The sequence below is a fragment of the Drosophila navojoa genome, chromosome 5 (genome assembly GCF_054131105.1).
Source record: "Drosophila navojoa isolate 15081-1374.11 chromosome 5, UAZ_NAV_1.0, whole genome shotgun sequence".
Classification (NCBI taxonomy): domain Eukaryota; kingdom Metazoa; phylum Arthropoda; class Insecta; order Diptera; family Drosophilidae; genus Drosophila; species Drosophila navojoa.
In genome coordinates, this window is record NC_142893.1 from 25,926,771 (window position 1) to 25,937,230 (window position 10,460).

Genomic DNA, 10,460 nt, shown 5'->3' on the forward strand with positions numbered 1-10,460 from the left:
ATGTTCATGTTATAATAATATATGATTATTTGCAGGGTAACTTTCAATCAAGTGCTTGCGTCCTCTGACATCTTCTTCTTCCCTTGGCTGATGCTGTTGCTGCTTTGAGTTTGTTTGTGCGGCGGACCTCCAACGTTTTCGCTTTCGATTGTGCCTTGAGCATGAGCTGAGAATCGAAGCTGGGATCTCTAACCATCTCAATCTCCGCGTCCTTCTCGACCTCGTTCGCTTTATCGTTCTCGTCTCTCATATACCGGAACCTGGACACTGGGTGTTCGAGTCTGGCTGTGAGTTGTGTGTGCGCGTCTTGGACAGCTCTTGGTTGCTTTGTTTTGATTCCGAAGTTTTTTGTTTTTGTGCCTGGCCAAGGCACTCGCTTAATAACGTTATTTTCTGGTCATTGTACTTTTAATGGGCTGCGTAGCAGGCCAAGCAAATCAAACGCTGCCGTCGTCGGCTTGCTGTTGTTGTTGCTGCTGTTGGCGTTGACTATTGCCATTCGGCATTGGTTTTTATTTTGGCAACGGCATCGATCATCATCATTACCACAATCATCATCATCGTCATCAACAGCAGGCACGGCAACATCTTCATGACACCCTCATGATCGCTCTCCCTTGTTAGTTGGTGATGCTGATGTTGCGTGGCAGCAACAACTTATTGAAAACACACATAAAATTGTTCAACAACAATAACAACAACCTGATGAGGAGCAGGATGATGATGCTGCCGCCAATGACGATGTTGATGATGATGGAATATGTAGGCTCTTATAAACTTGAGCTTCTGGGTGGCGACGCATAGCAGCTCACAACTCACACGCACATACACACACGCACACATGCGCATAGACAGAGAGTACACACATTCACAAATACAGACACGAAAGCTCTTTCATCGCATGACAAGCCGAAACGTTAAAAAAAAGTAATCGGTTGTGGCGGTAGCGGCGTCAAGAGAAACGAATCGCCAAATAATACAAACTGCTAAAATTGTTGTTGTTCTGTTGTGTATACATATATGTAGAGAGAGACTCATTAATGTATATATATTTGTGATTTTTATACCCTGAACCCATTGAAAATGGGAAATCAGGGTATAATGGTTTTGTTAAAAGTATCTAACAGACAGAAGGAGGCGTGGCAGACCCGTATGATTGAGCGTCGATTTCAGAAGATATAAGAGCTAGAGACTTCAAATTTTTGTTAAATGTCCGTATATAGCGCGCGCATATCGAGTTTATCACTAAAAAACGATAGCTCATTCCGATATTTTTTATCGATAAAAAACCTTATCGAATATGAGTTATAAAATTATATCTCCCAAATTTAAAATGTATATCTTATATACAGATGCTTTTTATACAATTTCGGTTTTAATTAAAATTCGCCCCTCCACCCATATATCCACCCCCTCACCATCATCCTTGTAAAAGTCGTATATCAAATACTAGAGACTTGTGCTTCGGTATACACATACATTTAAACATTATGCTTACGTTCTGAAAGTTTCATTAAGATCGTACGTCTAGAATTTGAATTATTCAACAAATAAATTCTCATAATATTGAAATATCAGTTGCTCGAAGGGTTCAGGGGATCTCGTAGTCGAGCAGTCTCGACTAGAGCTTTCTTACTTGTTTTTTAGCTGATGTTTCTGTTGCAAATGCTCATTAGCATTAGCAAAAGCATTCTTATTCAATATCCTTTCTGTCCTTACTTACATTCCTTTAGAATACAAGTTGCCCTTGTCTGTGCTATTCACCTTCTTCCACCGCACTTTATCTTCTTGTGCTCTTATCTTTTCTTCTGCTTCCCGATTCGTGCCTAATGCAAGTTTCTTGTTGCGCAAAGCGCATAAAATTTTTCGCTGCAATTTCCAGCGGAATGATTCGCTTTCCCAATTCCAATAATCCGCAGTGACAGTTGGCAAAAATGCAATTAAAAAATTTTCACTTTGTCGACATTGTATTCCTCTTGTATATATATATATATAAATGTGTGTGTGTGTGTGCTCTTTCGATTTGCTTGGCATAAGTTTGACAGCAGCTGAGCCTTGCTGACTGTCCCCACTTGCTTCAGTTTCAAAACATTCTTTCATTTAATAAAATGCGTGCCAAGTTGACAATTTCTCTCCCTTCCTTCTATTCGCGTCCTGTCTACTTGCGAAGGGAATAATGTCTCTTAGCAGGACGATGCTAAAGTTTTCCGCCCCACATCGACTTTGCTCACTGCTCGTGCCACGCCCAGCTGTCAGTTAGTCTGCGAGGCAGTGGACAGGCGGCAGGCGGCCGGGAGTAGCCGGGTGGTAGGCCTCAACAGTTGTCTCTAGGCCAATACCAGGCCAGGTGTTTGAGGCCAGCCTTGGCGTGTGTGCAACACTTTCTTGAGGGACCCTGGGGCGCTATTTCGGCAATGGAGGTGTTGTAATGAGCTAAAGACTCCGCTGTCTCCGTCTATACCTAGTACACTTGCATGATGATAAATGATGGATTTGCATCGCCCAATGGATGCGTGTAAACAAATAATCTAGGCACGCCTGCATGCTGGGAATGTGGACATGGCACCTGGAAGCTGGAAAGGACGGACCTGATAGCTGGTAGCTGAAAGATGGCCACTAGAGTCTAGGAGCTAGATGCAGGGCTCAGCTCAAACGAAGCAACCGAAAACATGCGAAACACTGGGCCACACACATTCACCGAGAGGTAAAAACAAAACCAGTACAAGTGCCTGAGGTGACATTGAGCGACTTGAAGATATCCTACAATTCATAGAGATATTGAGTCACCCAAAAACCTCAGTCTATAGAAAAAGGACTAAGGAATTACTAATAAACTTAATGAATTCTGTTTCATTTAAGACTTTAAAGATTTTATAATATTCGACTATTTCTTTTGTAGTTCTCTGGACGAAGCTTACGGGGTATGCAGAGACCAAGGCAAACAAAATTCAAAATCAGAAAGTATAATAAAAACTCGGCCAGGCTGATGTGGCATACAACATCACCGTATTGATTACTGTGATCTGCCGTGTGCTTCGGCTCTGTGGGTAACTATGCAGGCAAGCTGAAGAAGCAGCTAGAGTGTAAAAGAGAGGGCGAGAGCGAGCAAGTGGGGAGAGAGGACAGAGTACAGGGGGCTTGGCTGTCATTTATTTTAAACGATTCCTTTACACATATCGGAGGCTGTCTCCGCTGCATTCAGCAGTGAGCAGACTTTGCTGCCGCTGCTACTGCTCCTGATGCCTTTCCTGTTGTTGCTTCTGCTGCTCCCGCTCTGCTGCAGTCATTGATGTTGGCATGCCAATCATTTCGCGTTGATGAAGTGCGAGTGTAAGGCAAAAATGTTGTACCAATAAGTTGGATGCGACCAAAAAGTGGAGCGGCAGTCGCTGGAGTATCAGCTGGAAAGTAATCCGGAGCAGCAGAAGCAGTTGGAGTAGCAGCGACAATAGAAAAACGCACTATTAGAAGCAATCAAAAAACGAAGAAATATTTCTGTCTGACATCTAATGATATATAAATAGTAAATAACATCTCAGAGCATAGATTCAAAGCGAATGATCTAGCTATTCCAAAAAACTCAACCCCAGAAAAAAAACAAGTAAGAAGACTCTAGTCGAGACTGCTCGACTAGGAGATACCCTGAACCCTCTAAGCTGATATTCTTATCATTCTGCACCTCTTTTATGCACGCACACATGCATACACATGCATCAACCCTCACGCGCCCGCGCTCTGCTAACTGCGCAGTAAGCAGCGACTGCGCTTGGGCTGCGCTGCAGTGTGGGCAATAGTATAAGAATTTATTTGATGAATAACTTTTTTTGTAGACATGCAATCTTAATGAAATTTTCGGAGCGTAATCATATGGTCAAAATGTGTGTACATTCTAAAGCACAAGTCTCTAGTACTTGAAATACGTTTTTTGGGGGCGAAGGGGGCGTGGTATCCAAAATCGGTTGATTACAAAATGTTTGTATTCATCATATATATATACACAGTAAATCTGAAGTCTCTATGTCTAATAGTGCTCCAATGAGTCTCAAAAAACAAAATCAATTTTTCGATTATTATCGATAAAAAAGTTATCGGATGAGTTATCGAAAAAATAAAGCAAACTCGTACTGCGTATGGTATACACGAGTATGCACAAAAAATTTCAGCTCTCTAGCTCTTATATCTTCTGAGATCTCGGCGTTCATACGGACGGACGGACGGACGGACGGACGGACAGACGGACAGGGCTATATCGACTCAGCTCGTCGTGCTGATCAAAAATATATATACTTTATGGGGTCTGCGATGATTCCTTCTGCCTGTTACATACTTTTACACAAAAACATTATACCCTGATTTCCCATTTTCAATGGGTTCAGGGTATAATAAACAAGTAAGAAAACTTTAGTCGCGACTGCTCGACTAGGAGATACCCTGAACCCTCCAATCTGATATTCTACTCACTCTACACTTCGTTTGGGCACACGTACATACACACGCACGTATTAGAACGCGCTCTGCTAACTGCGCAGTAAGCAGCGACTGCGCTTGGGCTGCGCTGCAGTGTGTTCAATATTAATCGAATTTATTTGTTAAATAATTTATTTTCTAGACGTCCAATCTTAATGAAACTTTCAGAATATACTCATACATAGACAGACAGACGGACAGGGCTAAATCGACTCAGCTCGTCGCCCTGATCAAGAATATATATACTTTGTGGGGTCTGCCACGCCTGCTTCTGCCTGTTACATACATTTTAACAAAAAAACATTATACCTTGATTTCCCATTTTCAATGGGTTCAGGGTATAAAAATATAAAAGAGTGCTGTAGTTGAGACTTCTCAACTTGATATTCTTAACCTTTTGCACTTATTTTTATGTTTTTTTACTTTACGCACACATACATACACATGCATCCACACTCACGCATAAAACTGCTAATGCATAAAAAACTAATGCATGCCAAACTTAAGCTCTCTAGCTCTTATATCTTCTGAGATCTCGCTCCTACGGACAGACGGACAAGGCTATATCGACTCAGCTCGTCGTCCTGATCAAGAATATATATACTTTATGGGGTCTGCGATGATTCCTTCCGCCTGTTACACACTTTTCACAAAACCATTATACCTTAAAAGAAAATACCTTCATTTTGATTTCTTAACATATTAAATAACAAGAATCGCTTATTGTGTAAAAAAATCAAACACTATACCCTAATTTTGATAACTTAACCTAGTGGATACAAAATAAGTCTATTGATTAACAAGCCATTGGTTTCTGTTCATAAAAGCCAATGTGTTGACTAAATATAGTTCGCTTTAAGCTCGACCTTCGCTCCGAAGCAATTGCTAATATTGTTTCTGATTCGGCAGAGCCTCTGTTATATATACGTGTAAAATACTTTCGAGAATACTGTAAGAACTTTTTCATTGCTATTGTCTATTATGTACTTAATTTTTTGAATCTGTTGAAAGCTAACAAATTACAATTAATCAAATAAAAGATTGCAATTTATTGTTATTGTACCTTACACGCCACCACGCCAGGGCTGCCAACTTAGCCTTTTACCGCCTAGACCTGGCCTTTTTCAGTTGCCAATTGCAGGAAAAATTGCAACCTAGCTGGTGTTGGGAAATCTGGCATTTAAAAAAAATCAAACTGGCCCTTTTTAGCATTTTTTTTTTAAATTCTGGTAACACTCCTTCAAATTATGATATCACAATAATTGATAGGTTGTTGCACTAAGATCGTGGCAGCTTTGCCTACTTAGCGTATATTTTTCCATCTCTAACATGAATTTCACAATTATTTAAATCGTTCGCTAGCAGGGCTGCCAACTTAGTCTTTTACAAAAACACGCTCACACACAAACACCCGCACGGATAAAGACACATTGGATAGGCCCACATACTATTGGAATTTCATTGTTTAATAACTTTTCTTGTGGATGGACTCTTCTTGAGATAAACTTGAAACTTGAAAAAAATTCAAGTCTAGCTTTTATATTTTCTGAGGTCGACGTGTTCATACATACGGACAGACGGGCAGGGCTAAATCGACTTAACTCATCGCTTAGGGTATAAAAACTGAAATGGCTATTTTTATACCCTGAACCCATTGAAAATGGAAAATCAGGGTATAATGGTTTTGTGTAAAACTATGTAACGGGCAGAAGGAATCATCGCAGACCCCATTTGGTATATATATTCTTGATCAGGACGACGAGCTGAGTCGATAGAACCCTGTCCGTCCGTCGATCTCAGAAGATACAAAAGCTAGAGAGCTGAAATTTGGCATGCATACTCGTGTATACCATACGCAGTACGAGTTTGCTTTATTTTTTCGATAAATCATCCGAGAATAATCGAAAAATTGTTTTTGTTTTTTCAGCTTCATTTGAACACTTCTGGAGCTAAAGACTTTAGATTTACTGTGTATATACATATGATGAATACAAACATATTGTAATTTACAGATATTGGATACCAAGCCCCCTTCGCCCCAAATTTGTAAAAAACGCATCTCAAATACTAGAGACTGGTGCATTGGAATGTTCATACATTTGAACATTATGATTACGTTCTTTATTAAGATTGTACGTTTAGAAATTAAATTATTCAACAAATAAATTCTTATAATATTGCCCACACTGCGGCGCAGCCCAAGCGCAATCGCTGCTTTCTGCGCAGTTAGCAGAGCGTGTTTTTATACATACATGTGTATGTATGAATGATTAGAATATCAGCTTGGAGTGTTCAGGGTGTCTCCTAGTCGAGCAGTCTCGACTAGAGCCTTCTTACTTATTCTGTTTATTCTTGAATTTGATCTAGCCGATTCTAGCAGGCTTGAAATATTAATTTAGGATTTTCATGCTCTGTAAACTATCGATAGAGCCATCGATGGATTTCCCACCTCTAGTTCAGGGAATAAAACAAAAAATAAACAAACAAGTAAGAAAGCTCTAGTCGAGACTGCTCGACTACGAGATCCCCTGAACCCTTCGAGCAACTGATATATCAATAATAATTCGCACATACACACGCACACACACACACACACACACGCATACAAACAAACACACGCATACACACACACACACACGCATATACAGGCGATTGAGCTCGGGTTGCGCTGCAGTGTTGGCGATATTATGAGAACTTTTTTGTGGAATAATTTAATTTCTAGACGTACGATCGTAATGAAACTTTCAGAACGTAATCATGATGTATAAATGTATGTGTATACCGAAGCTCAAGTCTCTAGTATTTGATATACGACTTCTACAAAGATGAGGGTGAGGGGGTGAATATAGGGGTGGGGGGTAAAATTTAACAAAAACCGAAATTGTATAAAATACATCTTTATATACATTTCAAATTTGGAGACTCCAGCTTGAAAGATGTAGGAGATATAATTTTTTAAGTGATCTTCGATAAGGTTTTTTATCCATAAAAAAGTATCGGAATGAGTTATCGTTTTTTAGTGATAAACTCGATATGCGCGCGATATATACGGACATTTGAAAAAAAATTTGAGGTCTCTAGCTCTTATATCTTCTGAGATCGACGCGTTCATACATACGGACAGACGGACGGACGGACGGACGGACAGACAGACAGACGGACAGGGCCAAATCGACTCAGCTCGTCGTGCTGATCAAAAATATATATACTTTGTGGGGTCTGCCACGCCTCCTTCTGCCTGTTACATACATTTCAACAAAACTATTATACCCTGATTTTCCATTTTCAATGGGTTCAGGGTATAAAAAGAAAGCGAGACCTATAAAGAAAGCATAACTAAATCCCTCCGAGTATAAAAACTTAAAATGAAGACGAGGTCAACAATTAACAATGGCACATGGGATTCACGATCAGATACTGAGAGTATGGATAAGAAAGTGGCCATTCAATTTTGAGACATAGCAAAAGTAGAATCTGATGTAGGAGACAAATATGCAAGGAGACTGTCTATCAAGGAGTATTTAAAAGTTTACCGATATTAAACATCAATTTGAACGAATGATCATTCATCAAATACGCATTCTGTCAGTCACTCATTCCACATTTTTGTCAATAATTAAATTGTTGAAAAATGCAACGCAACGCCGCTTGGGCCACCATCAGAGCAAAAGTCGGCGCTGAAAGGCCGAGCAGCGCCTTGCATTATGCATGAGTCTGGCTTGGCTTGGTAGAGCTCTCCTCATTGTCTGACTGGGGCTAGCCGGAACGCGCGCCTAGTAGGGATCTTTCTGTCTCTTCTGCGTGGCCCTTGAGTTATGCGCTTTAGGGGCGCCTCCAAGGTTGACCCCTTCCCCCTCTGGCTCCAGCACCCTTCCTTGCTGGGCCTGCTCTGTTTTGCTGACGACTTTGGCAGCGGTGTTGGCCCATTTCGTGTCTGGCTTGCTCCGCTGCTGATTAGGTCACTTACATTTTTCACTGCTCTTCTAACTAATTTAGCTGTTAATTTGCTGCTACGAGCTGCAGTCAGGCCCCAAAAAATTCATTTCCTGCCCGCCGCAGCGCATACGTAACAGCTTTTTGGCGTTGTCAGAATTCCGGGAACACCCCACCGAAACAACAAGCAAAAACAAATTGCTCAGCCAGCTTAACTGCTTGGCCACTTTGGTACTCAGACAGACAGACAGACGGACAGCCCGACAGACTGAGCGAATTGATTCTAAGTCAACGTCAGCATTCTTTAGGCATTTTATGGAAATAATATTGAATGCATAAAGTTACGAATTATGCTATTAAGTAACGCAAAAAATCCATTAACTGAGAATATCCGCAATAGTCAGGAAAGTAATACTATACTAACAAAAGTATATCAGTCAATATCTAATATAGTTGATTAATTTAATGCAACCCATACGAGTATGAGCTGAGCGAACGCTAAGGCAAATATAGACTAAGTAAAATATATCAATAAATTAATATTAATTAGATATCAAATAAGTTTTAACGTCTATTATAGATTAAATATTATATTATTATGTATTTTTAAATTATAAATATCGTATTTTAGATATTTACTTAATACATTACTAACTTTCAGTAATTTTTTCGACGTCTTTCAGATGAATATAATGATTACAAATATAATTATACATATGCATACATATACATATGTACATACTTGTATTTTGAAAGCAAATCTTTCAACAAAGTTTGATATGTATGATATTTATACATATGTATGTATGTAAATATGTATGCAAGGGCTCGAACTGAATGAATGAATATTGTAATTCTTCCCAGTGTTTATATATAATAAAAAAAGAAAAAAAGTAAATAACAAGAACGTTGCAGTCGGGCGTTACCGACTGCGGAATACTCATTAACACCTCATAATTAATTTAGTAGCTAAGTTTTTCTCTGATACCGTAGAAAATTCAGTTCTTCTCGATTTGCCACGCCTCTACAGGGCGTAGACTCTTTTCTCGGGTGGTCGATGCGGATTTATATTCAAAATTTCAGCTTTCTAATATGATTTCTGGTATATCGGTTAAATGCATTTTCCGATTTGACACGCTCCTAGTAAGCGGATCGGGAAAATTTCAACACTTTATACATCGGAGATATATGTGTTCAAAATTTCAAGTGTCTAGCTTCAATAGCGCCGAAATGAACTGCGTTCATACGGACAGACGGACGGACAGCAACACGGACATTGCACAAAACCAATATACTCATTTCACTTTCGTGAATCAGTATAGAACGAGAACAAGCAAGCAGAGAACAGAGTGGAATTAAAACACATGTAAGTAAATCGTAGCCATCAGCAAAATTCACAGCTCGAGAGCCGTGTGTGAATTTCACAATGTTTTGGTTTTTTGAGTTAGGGCATGCTGGGGTGAGAGGCGGCGAGTGGGGAGTGGAGTGAACGGAGGGAATGACTGAATGAGGATGAAGGCGAAACTATGACATGGACACGATCAGCAAGTGCATTGAAATCGAGAGTCCAGAGGCCGTGTCTAGCAGCAGGCGTGGACAAGGCAGCGGCTGAGTGCCTGCATTCGGTGGCTGAGCCAGCGACTGAGTCAATTGCTTGTCTTCCGTGTTTTTTCATGGCACCACTCGAATTACATTTGACTCAGAGCTGAAGATGTTGCGGCTGAGTGGCGCTCGGTTTTTATTTTATGTTCATTTTTCTTTTTTATATTTTGTGTTTGATTGAAAGTCACGTGCCATACATAAAACAAACGCATTTTATGTTTCGCTTGTTGCTGCTTTCAGTTAAAATAAAATTTAAAAAAATCGACAACAGACGCGACAAAAACAAAAGCAAATGAAAAGGAAAACAAAAACCAAAACAGGCAGAGCAGCATATAGGATGGATGGATGGTAGAACAGCACAGCCAAAGGGGCAAGGCATAAGTCGAAGTTGGCAGCCTCATCAATGGGGCAGCCCCGAAGCAGGCACATTAATTAAGGCAAAGAGAGAAAAAAAAACA

General features: G+C 40.1%; 1 long non-coding RNA gene across 1 annotated transcript in view; it reads right to left on the reverse strand.

Moving 5' to 3' along the window:
• Nucleotides 1–3,590: 3,590 nt before the first annotated feature.
• Nucleotides 3,591–10,460, reverse strand: part of LOC149091259 (uncharacterized) — a 130,540-nt gene continuing 123,670 nt past the window's right edge. Inside the window, exon 2 of the long non-coding RNA XR_016196946.1 lies at nt 3,591–3,679. This is a non-coding gene — a long non-coding RNA (uncharacterized LOC149091259). The remainder of the gene's footprint in view (nt 3,680–10,460) is intronic.